Genomic DNA, 11672 nt, shown 5'->3' with positions numbered 1-11672 from the left:
ACGGTTTCTGGGAAATTAGATTTTGCACCAAATCCAATGCAAATGATATTTCACTATTTCTTCCTGCAAGAGTTCAAGTTGATCGAAAGCGTAGAGCTGGCTCCTCTCAGGAAGCTGATCGATCCCCTGACAGGTCAGTACTGAATACTAAACCAGCAATACATTTTACAGGCAGTTGGTTGGTAATTCACAATAACTATTTCATCTCCTAGCAGTACATTTTAAGTATGTGAGCATATCGTTTCAACGTTCTTGCTTTTATTGATGGTGTCAGTTATATATGTTTATCGATTTCACTATTTCTTCCTGCAGGGGTTCAAATTGATCGAAAGCGTAGATCTGGCTCCTCTCAAGGAGCTGATCGATCCCCTGACAGGTCAGTACTCAGTAGCCTAAGACTATGATTAGTGGTGCTGCTGGGAGTTCTTTGAGCATTGAACAACCATTCTTGGATTGACCGAGGCTTCGATGATAGTACTAAATGACAAGTAAAATCTTAGTGCACTTGGTAAGCACAAGAATGAGAATCATTCTGGTGGCAGTGAATCAACTGAGCATATATTGCAGATGCTTCGCCAGTTGCCAACCAAAAATATATCTGATAAGATAAGCCATGATGAGATTACAGATGATTCTATCTCCAATGTCAATAATTCCTTTGCTGATAGAAAGGCACTGCATGTGAAGCGGACCAAAAAATGGCTTGAGTAAACAACTAGTAATGTTGATAAATTGTTGTGTGCTACATTCCCACATGTGCGTTTTCCTTGTTTCTTACAGTTTAAAATAAATGAGTCACCTGTTAGGAACATGGGATTTTCCCCTATTCCTGCGTTTTTCCTATGAAATTGAACTGATCCATTTGAAATTCATGTATGATTCCTGTGTTCCAAACGGGGCCTTATTCTTTTAAGTTGACACTCATTTTTTTGCAGCTTGCTATTCATTCATCTGAGAAGGTAAGGAAGGCAGTGGTTAGTGGTGTAAAAGGGCTTTTGTCTAGTTGCAGTTCTACATTAAAAAGAACCAAGATGCTACTTTTGGTATGTGAACTTTAGTATTTTGTTACCTTTTGAGAGCATGGAAGCTATAGTTATGTACACGTATTTTACAACTTTGTCATCATAGTTGCATTCATTTTATCATTTGAAATTGATTTACCATGCATTCGATGGCCTTTCGTAGCAGCCTCTTAGTGCTTGACCCAATGCTATATTTATTTTTTGTTTTGTAATTTTATCGTTGCAGGAATGTTTATGTGTTCTGGCATGTGATGATGCTGCAGCTGTGTCTGAGGCTACACAAGATGCTCTTGATCATCTTTTCAACCAAGGCCACAATCTCGTAACAGAAAATGAGATTTCTGATACCTTTACTAGGTTTGTGCCACTTCTAGTTTTGAAATAGCTAAAGTTGATGATGGCCTGTGACAACAAAGTTTTAATTGTTCTTTATATTATAAGCAGGCTGGTTGAAAGGCTACCACAAGTGGTACTTGGAAGCGAGGAGACAACCACACTTTCACATGCTAGGATGTTGTTGGCTTTGACCTTTTATGTTGGTCCCTAGTTTCTGATAAATCATCTTCACCGTTCTCCTGTGAGCTCACTCTCTCTTGGATGTTCTCGACATTTCTTACATAGATATATGGTTCCCCTGTTGACTTTTAATTTGATTCCTTGTGTGGATCTGCCATTTTTCTGTTGACTTTGAAATTGATTACCCTGGCAGGTCATTGCTGCTCGTTTCTTTGATTGTTTGGGTTTATGCATAGGTCATAGCTCACAGTTTTCTGGTTCCATGGACAAGCTAATTGTATCAAAGCCACTATCTATTGGGTATCTTTATTCAGTTGCTGAGTTGAACAGTGGCGCCTATTCTAAAGATACAACTAACATATCTCTGCATGCCACGTCAACATCTGCAGCCTCCAAAATATCTGTTATCCATGATAATGCTTTGCCAATTGCATTACTTGGTACAGTTGAATATGAGTTGCCCCATATGCCTCCATGGTTTTTTCATGCTGGTAGCCAGAAGCTTTATGGGGTTCTTGCTGGAATAATTAGACTTGTTGGCCTATCAACAATGTCAGGTACCTTGTGAATTATTTTGCTTGTCAAATCTACGATTCATGGACTGTTCTATTTTTTAATGCTGAGTCAGTACTAAACCAAAGATCATAACCTGTTCCTAAGAGGAACCCAACAATATGTAACTAAAATTTATTATCAGTTCCCTTTATCTTTATCTGTTCATGACTTTGCTTATTGTTTCCTACTCAAGATGGTCGTGCATGGAGCTTTGTTCGGCACCAATGGCACAATATGTTCTCTACATATTACAATATGCAGTTGATGGGTTCGATTCCTTAAAGCTAACAGTAGTGGTCACTAGCCCTTGAAAAATAAATTTTGGACAACCAAATTTCATAGCAGCTTTGACTACTGTTGAAGTTGATCTGTTTACTACTTTAGATTGTCGTTGATGTAAATGTTCTTAGTGGTGCTTTGAGATGACTAAGGATCTATATCTGTCTTAAGATATGTCTTTTCCTTACAAGTGAAGAGATTGTGTGGTTCAATGAAGTAATAACCTATGATCTATGGGCCAGGTCTTTGATGAGTACCTTAACTTGCAGGATAGCATACTCATACAGTAATATCGTTGCCTGTCGCTCTTAACAAATTTCATTCAGGAACCAGGCCATGTTGATGTTCAAAAGAGTTGTCAGAAGTTCATGACATCTGGTATTTATTATATCTTCTTTTGTAGTGGGATGGTGTGGTCTGCTTAGCAGCAGGTAATTTTGCTATTGAAAATTAATCTATTACCTTAAGCTTGGTGACTGAGGTAGACATTTGATTTATACTTAATCTAACTGTTTCTCTATGTGAATGTATACATATAATAACTCAGGTAGCACTACAACCAGCAATGTATGGATGAATTGAAGGTAGTAAAGAACGTAGGCAATCTTATAGAAACTCTGCATCTTGAAACTGACATGATTGACAAAGAAGCTGGATGCACCCTTTGGATTGGTGTCTTCTTATCACCAAGCAGTAATGTGAAACAAGTTCATTTGTTGACTAAGAACAGATGAGCACAAATTAGTGAAGAGTTCGTTGCACTAGAGATGGAGGATGGATAGGTGGTAGATTTCAATATGGCTTTGATACTATTGTTTCTCTTTACAATCTTTGTACAGAACAAGAAAAATGATGTTGTATGTGGATACTTTTGTAATTCAAGAATTTATTTCTGAATAATAAATATATTTGTTTATAATTTGTGTATGGGTTTGGTATAATATATAAATTTTCAACTATATTGATTACATTTGTATTTAAATTAAATTATTGTAATAATAATATGTATTACCTGGTTCATTCCTTGCTACACATGGAAGCGTTACTATAGTCCTCGGATATCCGTTGTAGCATGGCAACGCTTAACTCTTGGTTTTACCAACGCATGTATAAGTGTTGTTATAGATCCTAGCAACGACAATATAGGCAACACATAATTATGTGTTGGTATAGATCTTAGCAACACATATATGAACTTTTTGCAACGCATATATGCGTTGCTAAAGGGGTGGTTGTTTTGTAGTGACCTTTGATCGTCATATTGGTCCTTATCAACTCGTTATTCTACTTACCAAGCTTCCAGTACAGGGACTAAGGCGTTAAATTGACGACAACTCCTCCATCAATCAGCATTCTAGAAATTGGTGTCCCATTGATGTGACCGTGCACATAGAGTGATATCATATGATTGACTAATTCCTTGGGTTTGGTGAAGATCATTTCGACCATCGTCACCGATGATAGTATAATTGGCCAAAACATAATTACATTAATCTCCATACTTGGTTGCTCTAGCGATGCCTCGTAACCCACCATCTTCTCCCTAATAGATCATCCTCGTCGCCATCTTGGTCCATGGTAACTAGCAAGTCCTCGAGAGCTTCTTGGTGGGGCGCAAATGGTCCGGGTACTAGACGTGGACTGTACGCCTGGGAGCCATACAGTCCGACTGCTAGAGTCGAACGATTTCCCCGAACCTGCATAGTTGTCGTTGTATTTTGTTTTTTATGGTCACTTGTTATTTTGTGTTAGATTCAGCGACCTTCGATCTCCATTTTTTCTATGGTGGTGGGAACAATGCATTTGTATCATTAAATATCTTTTCTGCCTCCATTTCTCTATTTTCCTTCGCTCTCAAGCACTAAAGTTTGTGCTTTTGAGAGTGTGTTAGTCCCGATGGACACCATCGAGGCATGGAGTACTTTGGGTCAGACATTTTACTAGTAAGAATTTTGTCCTTTTCCTCATTTGTTTTGGTCGACTCACCAAAGACCATCGACCCCTCATTGTTGCTTTCTATGATGACCTCTATTGTGCCTATCTTAATTATGTCCCTAATTGCCATTCTTTTGGTAGTGGTAGCTACAATTGTAGACGTTTTCTCCCTAAGCTCCCTACCAGATTGGTTGGCCTTTGTGGCTGAGGTGTCCGACATTCTTGTTGTGATTGAACCTGCTGACTAGATTGAGGAACACCCAATCGGACTTGCACCGGTGGTGTTAGCCTATCAAACAACGATATCTAGTGTGCCCCCCAAGCTGGGTGTGGTGTCATACCATAAGGATATTGTGGGTGGATCATGGGCATCCCCACATTTGGGTAGTCACATATGGTGGAGGTGTATGCGTAAGGATATGGATATTGAGGTGGGTATGCCATAGGTGCATATTGAGGTGGAGGTGCCCATGCTAGTGTGTTTGGTGTTAATTGGACAATATTTCGGGCTGATTTATTTAGCCTTATTTTTTTGAGATGACCCAATTGCTTTTGCCTGTCTTTTTTTGGGTGGGCGAGCGAGGTCGTTTTGCTGGCCAGTCACGAGGCCCGGCCCTTTTGTTGACATATTTGGACAACGATTGAACAAAAGTTGGGCCAACATTAATCAGCTGACTAGGTGCTTTTGCTAAATTTTGCTTACACATACCTATTTTGGGTCATCGTGGCTTGAAGGTGCGTAGTCGCTATTGTCCCTGGATGCTGTTGGACCGTCCGCTCAAGTTGCTCGGGCCGTTCGATGGAGATTCGGACCATCCACGATGTCCAACCGGACCGTCCACAATGCGCAGAACAGGTGACTAAGCCTAGCCACCTACCTGTGTCTGCCCCCTAGCAATGGCGGGTCTGATGGTGATATTCAATGTTTCTCCTCCACCTGGGGTTCATTCTGCAAGAACTTCCCTAGAACATAATTTTGTGTTTTCATTGAGGGCCCGAGGGTCACCAATGATAACACCTTTGCCTTTGTCCTTATCAGCCACCTTTGACCGAACCAAGACTTTTTATCATTAAAATCCATCACATTGACAGGAAAATGTTGTTTGTCAACCTGCATTTCTTGGAAATTCAACCGGTCCTCATTAATGGCTGATTGTACCTGCCGACAAAACACGTTACACTAATTAGTGGCATGAGAAAATGAGTTATGCCACTTATTATAAGCACGCTGCTTGAGCTCATCAACAGATGGAATAGTATGATTTATTTTAACAATGCCACTTTTAAGTAATTCATCAACTATTTTATCATATTTGGCAATATTAAAACTAAACTTAACCTCTTCTTGCCGGTTATTTTGAACCAGCTATAAAGAGAAGCAAGCTGATGGTTTGGCTTTTGCCGGCCAAACTAATTCAGCATCATATATCCTAGAGACTCATCTTCTGAATTACTCTCGTCACACTCAACTATGTGAATGTTGTGATGAGTCCTCTTAGATGTTTTTTTGCTTCAGCTTTCACAAGCCAAAGCCTGCGGGTGCAATGGATCTATTGTAAAGAATTGAATGCCTTCTAATTTTCTTTTAAGTATGACCTCATCCAATTAATAGCTAACCCTGCTAGTTTTTTATCTCCAACGTGAATCTAGAAACATCGGTTTCTTGTGTCTCGGAGCCTTCATATGTAATCATTAACCGTCTCATCCCATCCCTATCGAAGTGCTGCTAAATCTATCAAGTCTAACTCATAGTCTCTGGAGAAAAAATGGTCATGGAACTTCTGTTCTAAATCCCCCAAGAGTAGATGGGGCTAGGTGGCAGGGTGGCATTGAAAGAGAAATAGGGTTAACCATTTCCTATAATTAATTTTGGTGGTTGATGACCAACACAAACAAGTGGACTAACTAGTTTGTCTAGAATTCATGTATTACAGGTGCACAAGGTTCAACACAAACCAAGAAAGAAACCAAGTTAGGGACTCAATAAAAAACCGGAGCAAATCCTTGAGTGTGCTAAAAATTGGTGCACCGGACTGTCCGGTGTGCCACCGAACAGTGTCCGGTGCACCCGGCCGTACAGTGATGAACCATCCACTCTCAAGAATTCCAGAGCACGCTCCGCTATAATTCTTCGGACTGTCTGATGTGCCATCGGACTGTCCGGTGAGCCAGCGGAGCAATGGCTAGCTCGCGTCAATAGTCGACTGCAAAAGCGCCTGCCACGGTGAACAGTGCGCGACAGAGTCAGAGCAGCAAAGTCAGAGGGCACCGGAATGTCCGGTGCCACAAAAAGACAAAGGCTCCAACAGTTGACCAGCTCCGAACTCTAACGGTTAGCTGACGTGGCGAAGCACCGGACAATGAACAGTGGGTGTCCGGTGGCGCACCGGACTGTCCGGTGCGCCCTTCGCCAGCAGCCTTCACCAACGGCTATGGAAGTGGTTGGGGGCTATAAATACCCCCAACCACCTCATTCATAACTATCCAAGCATTCCAAACATCTCATTCAATACAAGAGCGAAAGAGTCCACTCCAAGACACATCAAATAGATTGAATCCTCTCTAAGCCTCCAAATCAACTCAACTCCATTAGGGACTTGAGAGAGGGTGTTTTGTGTTCTTTTGTTGCTCTTGTCGCTTGGATTGGCCTTTTTCTTTTCCCATTCTTATTCTCAAGTGCTCTGTAAGCGAAGCAAGAGGCACCAAGTGTGTGGTGGTCCTTGCGGGGTCTTAGTGACCCGTGAGATTAAGGAAGAAGGCTCAATCGATCTAAGTGACCATTTGAGAGAGGGAAAGGGTTGAAATAGATCCGGTCTTTGTGACCTCCTCAACGGGGACTAAGTTCTTTGGAACCGAACCTCGGTAAAACAAATCACCGTGTTCACTCGCCTTGATTCTTGTTTGATTTGTTTCCCCTCTCTAACGTCTCCTTGGTAGTGTGAATTTGAGTTGGCTCCCATACATCATCTGCAATCCTTGAGCAACTCCTAGCAAGAGAGATATTCTTTTGGACTTGAATTTAATTCTAACACTAACCCCCGACGTTAGTGTGTGTTTAAGTTTATAAATTTCAGGTTTCGCCTATTCACCCCCCTCTAGGCGACTTTCAGGCATACCACGCAGAAGCAGTACCAGATAGGGATAATGAAAATAAGTGAATGCAGAAAGCCTCCCTATCAGCCAATTCTTCTAATTGTGCTAGGAACTGGCCTATGTGCTCATGTGTACTTTTGCTCTGGTCACCTGAAAATTTTGAAAATTTGGGTATCCTTGTCCCCTATGGGCATGGGTCATAATCCAATTGGTTGTCATATGGTTTCCAATACGACTGCCCCTTGGGATATGTTAAATTTGAGTTTGTCTTGGAATGCCCTAGATATTTTTCCCTTACTATATCAATGGCGGACGGTGGTAATTCGCTGGTCTTGGCTCCATAGATGTGGGTGAGTGTGTATCATTATGTTGTCCCCTTGTCCATGGGTTGGGGTTCGATGAGGCATTAACGTTGGCCCTAGGTGCCCCATATTGTGGATGAAATCTTTCTAGACTCTTGGGGCCGAAAAGGGCTCATACCCATGCATTTGTGGAGCCAACCCATGATTTTGAGGAGTTGTGGATGGTAGGGAGATGTTTGCGGAGGTGGGAAGAAAGATTGCTCGTAGTTACTTACATCCTGCTCTATGTATCCTATGCCGGACGATCTGGTGTGATATTTGGACGGTCTAGAGGTGTACTCTGACTGTACGGTGTGATATGCGGACGGTTCGAGCATGGTTGTTACCCCTCGCACAAGGTACGGTGGTCCTACCACGGACCTCGGTGGTTCATCATCAAGGACGGGCCAACCGCTGCTGGGGCGAACGGTCCGAGCTCAGACCCGAACGATCCGGCTATGCACAGGGTCATGGGTTTATCCCAAATCGGCGGAGGAGGTTGTGGTTACACTGCGTATGAGTTCATTGCCATACCATAAGATGGCTGGGTTTGTTAAAGCCCACTTGTAGTTGATGAATTGTGTGTGATGGGCACAACATCACTATCATACGATGGAAAATTAGGAATAGTAGATTTCTCAAATGTGCGCTTAATTTTCCTAACATCTTTCGTCATGCTCCCCATGCATTGTTTCATATGACCTCATTGTTCATCTATATAATGTCTAAGAGATTGAATGTCATTTGATTTACTTACATTAGGGCGGGTGCAGTGGGTCGAAGAGATGATAGGTCAAACTCCTTTTGCCGGACAACCTTTTGATGTATGTCCACCTTGAAATTGGCTAAATACTTCGTCTCGCCCTCCTCGATCAGTTGCCTTTTGTACTCTTCGAATCCTTGCTGATCTTTAGCCGACAAGTTCTCCATAGTCGGTTTCATGATGTTGCTTAGGGAGAAATCGGAGTGATCCTTTAAACCTGCCATCTATGGTAGATCTTCGATAGATCACACCTAACTATATCCCAAACGAAGTTGCCAAAAAATATGATGGCTCCGATTTGGGGCCAAACACTAGGGGTGTACCTCCAAGCGTTGCTCGCTATGGGAGCGCGGACGGTCCACAGCATGGGGACAGATGATTCGCGACCTCGCTGCAGGAGCGTCACCTCTCCACATCACGCCGAACAGTCCGCGCGTAGGGCACAGACGGTCCGTGATGGTGCAGAGCGTGTGTTGGCGGAGTGGAACCCTAGATCTCATCTCCCGGGAGGGACCCTGTCGGGGAGGAGAGTTCGAAGGGGTGCTCCGGTTTGTACGACTAGGCTAATTACTACTACTACTAGGGTAAGAAAGTAAAGGAAATTAAATATTGATTGATTGGTTCGATTGGTGATGCGCGCAATCGGTCGTACCCCTACATGTATATAGGGGGTCTGGACCTAGTACTAGACATTCCTCAACAGAATCCACGTGATTAGTTTGATAAACACGCACATAAAAAGAGGATATCTCTCCTAATCTAATCTAATCCCGAAATGTGCGGGATAACCCGCGGACCATCTAGTGTGCGGACCGTCCGGACCACATGGCCGAACTACGGGCCTTCTATGGTGCCACATATGGTGCTCAAGAAATGTGAACCAAAGTATCGCTGACAACTAGTGGGTATATATTGCTATATTTATGATTGCTTTTCTGTTCTAGAAAAAAGCCCCAAAAGGTACAAATATATATTCCAACTATTCTACTTAAAAACGGATCTCGTTATTTTTTTTGGAAATATCTCATTAGGTTTCCAAGATTAGTTTATCTACAAGTCTTTAATTCGAAATTTAAAGGGGTTGCCTTTTTTTTGTACCTCCTTAAATACTAAAATGAATTTGACCTAGTGCAGGCTCCAAAATGTAAATTCTTAATGATAACAATTTTTCAAAAATATAGTTGACTGGCATCTTTCGATGTTTAAAATGAAATATTACAATCAGAGCTAGAGGCACACGCCATAAACTCTGTGGCCTGTGGGGCCGTCACGCGACACACATGCATATAACATGACGCACTGTCCAATCCATGGACCAGCAGCGTCCGGCGTGTACGAACTGGTCAGCGTCGCCGCCGCCACCACACAAATCGCGCAAACATCTCGTTTCATGCACGGTTATTAGTATTGTCTGTCCAATATTAACGTGCATTTTCACACTTTTTATATATCATATGAATATACTTTGTATAATAAGAGATAAAAATATATAGATTCTATTAGTTAGATGAGTATAAATATGGAGCCAACAACTAAAGTTTAAATCTTAGTGCACAATATTACTTTATTTTTGTATTAAACGGAAAGGAGAAGTGTGACGTGAGACCACCAATTGAAAAGGAGCTCAACCCTTTTTTATAGCTCGTTTGGTTAATTACATGTCCTTTGTGGAATGTTGCGCTGCGTGCGACTCTTTTCGTATTGGCTTGTGTGGTTTCTCACGACACATTTATGGGATAACAAGTAACATGCCACTAATGGGGGACTAGTATGGGAAGGAGTAGACCTACATGTTTTACGAGTAGGATGATCGTCGAAATTGATGCTTTTTAGTATTAGAGATTGGTCAGATGCTCGTGCATTGCTACGGATTCTATATATCATATGGGTAGAATTTGAATAGAACACAAAAATCATATGTAATATCCATAAAAAGTAATATCAAAATGAATATATGGTCCACATATCACATATTAAACTGATAAAAACAAATATTACACATTCTTTTAGCCAAAAGGCCGAGACATTTATAAGTTGGACAAGAGTTCGACCTCCTTTGTTATAGATGACTCACTCGTTCATTCTCCTTCAGGCTCCAGCTCGCATGGCAGTACTATGTGAGAACGCTTTGCTACATGTGGCTTCCTACCATGTTAAACTTGGGTGGTTTCTCATAGCCCATTTGTGATGTAAAGTGTATATGGACGTGCAAAACACAGTGCAAACTGTCTGTTTATATAGTAAAGTTTTAAATAGGTATTTACAAAGTGAAGTTTTAAATAGGTAGTGAGATAGAGAGTGAGATATGGACGTTGTTGATGATAGTCTAACGACCTATCTGTGTAACGGTCTATTGGTAGGCGATAAGCAGGAGAAAGAAATAAGCATACACGCTTCTTCATAGGTGACGTATGGCGTACGGCTCATGAAACCGGTGCTTTAACATAGTAGTATAGTAAAAAGAAAATTTTGTTTTAATAAAACACAAAATTCATACGTAATATCTGAATTTATTGAGACAAAATATTGTACAAGCCGCAGCCAAATTAAAGCTCCAATATTGTCCTCCTTTAGCTTGTGAGATGGTACTATGTGGGGGCGCTGCACTGCGTGTGGTTTCGTGTCATGTTGAATTTGGATGGTTTATCACGGTGCATCTGTGATGTAAGGCCATCTCCGGCGGATCGGAACGTGTATATGGACGTGTAAAACACAGTTTTGCACTATAGTGTGAAGTTTGAAATATAGAGTGAGATAGAGAGTGACGTACAGACGTTGTTGGAAATAGCATGACGGTCCATCTATATAACAGTTTATTAGTAGACTACTAGAAGCGGGAGTCGCATCAGCCGTATCCATGATACCATCGAACTCTCCGCTGCTCAGGGCAAATATATGCACACGTATACGCTGTCGTCGGTCGTCGAGTCCCCCGTCGGAACCCTTTCGATCTCGGCCGTCGTCGTCGTCGGGTTCCGACGAGATGCCATCGTCTCTCGCCGTCGTCAGCACTAACCAACGGCGCAGAGAAGCAGCGAAATTTCGACTCCCTTTCACAGAAACATGGCGGACTAGCTCGACAGGTAGCAATAACCAGTATACATTCAATGTTAACTATAACCACTATATATACAGTCTTAGTGCAGGTGTCTGACTATAGAGACGTCA

General features: G+C 41.8%; 1 long non-coding RNA gene and 1 pseudogene across 1 annotated transcript; one reads left to right on the top strand and one right to left on the bottom strand.

Moving 5' to 3' along the window:
* Positions 1-740: 740 nt before the first annotated feature.
* Positions 741-1947, top strand: LOC103637850 (uncharacterized). The gene is made up of 5 exons (XR_002265008.2): positions 741-756; positions 936-1043; positions 1249-1379; positions 1467-1599; positions 1732-1947. It is a non-coding gene; the product is annotated as an uncharacterized lncRNA (long non-coding RNA).
* Positions 1948-10423: 8476 nt separating this feature from the next.
* On the bottom strand, positions 10424-10535 carry LOC111590243 (uncharacterized; annotated as a pseudogene).
* Positions 10536-11672: the final 1137 nt, after the last annotated feature.

Source organism: Zea mays, chromosome 9, assembly GCF_902167145.1.
Source record: "Zea mays cultivar B73 chromosome 9, Zm-B73-REFERENCE-NAM-5.0, whole genome shotgun sequence".
NCBI classification, from domain to species: Eukaryota; Viridiplantae; Streptophyta; class Magnoliopsida; order Poales; family Poaceae; genus Zea; species Zea mays.
The sequence above is the reverse complement of the archived record's forward strand: the minus strand, read 5'-3'. Positions and strand labels throughout refer to the sequence as shown.